A 1,402-nucleotide genomic window follows, 5' to 3' on the forward strand; every position below is an offset into this window, starting at 1 on the left:
TGATTTTGTATATCTGAATTGATGAATGTATAATAGTTAACTTTACAGACATAGAAAAAACCCTGAGAACTAAAGTTCTCAGATAGATGTCATAGTCTCTGACTGCATACATCTATAATTGAAGAATAATAATAATAATTATAAAGAGAAGTATGAGTATTTTTTCTCTAAGTACTTTCAGAGTTTTGAATAGATTTTAAGATAGTAGATTTAAAAACAGCAGATTATACTGCTTAAGTATATATTTTTTTCTGATTTAAAAAAGAAAAAGATAAATAAGAGTCAGTAATTATACTAGAAATTTTCAATATTTTTTAAACTATATTTAAAATTCTAATCTTGAACTTAATCACTTTCTGTAGTTATCTAGTCTGAGTATGAAGAATTAACAGAACTTCTTCATTTATCTTAATTAGATACTATTTTTCAAGAATTTTACTGACTTTTTTAAGCTCTTATATTTTAAGAATTTATTATTTCTCTATTTCTTCTTTCTTTTTTCTCTTCAGAATTTCAATCTCAGAAATAGTATCTGAGAAAGCATCTTTTTTCACATTAACTAAGTATATTTTTAAACTTATTTTTCTCACTCAATGAAAAGTTAATCAGACTGTTTCAATCAAGAGATTTCAACACTTTCAATCACTTCATCACAAACTCACTCGATTTTTTGAATAAGAACCCGCTGATAGATCCATTGAAAAGCCCTCAATCATACAAGCATTCTGACCCCATCGCCGACCGCATACCCTGTGTGGTGATGGAGTTATCCAGCCAAACATGAACCGGACGTTGTTCAAAGCTCCTGTGTGGGATTATCCCCTGTTCTCCCCTACCACACCACAACCCCGGGCCAGAGTGTCATACAAATTGTAAGGTGAAGTGACCTAGTCATATGCACCAATCTTCTCAATTTTGGAAGATCCCCGACCTGTAGTTGTGGAGATATCCGAGGAGCAACCTCCGCGAAAACCCTGTCCATCTTTGATGTTCCAAAACACCAACACCAAGTCTCACCCTCGTACCGCCCTTCCCAATCTGGCCCATCCCTGGCAGAAAAATACAAAAAGATACCTCAGCAATAATATCAAGCACATAATCAACAGACTCTTCTGAAGTGCAATCTCCACAGTCCGTCGCCAGTGTATCTAGACTTCAACACCAAGTCTCACCCTTGTACTACCTCTCTCAATCTGGCCCATCCTCAGCAGAACAATACAAAAAGATACCTCAGCAACAGCATTCAATACATAATCAGTGAACAATGAGTCAACAGCACATCAACAACTATAAAATCAGTATATCTCAAGACCTGACTGAGCCTTGGATCTCTGCACAGTGAGATATATTAAATCTAGTTTTAATATCTCAATATTCAATAGATTCTGCAAGAGATTGAGAA

Source organism: Blastomyces dermatitidis (genome assembly GCF_000003525.1).
Source record: "Blastomyces dermatitidis ER-3 genomic scaffold supercont1.16, whole genome shotgun sequence".
In the NCBI taxonomy this organism is placed as follows: domain Eukaryota; kingdom Fungi; phylum Ascomycota; class Eurotiomycetes; order Onygenales; family Ajellomycetaceae; genus Blastomyces; species Blastomyces dermatitidis.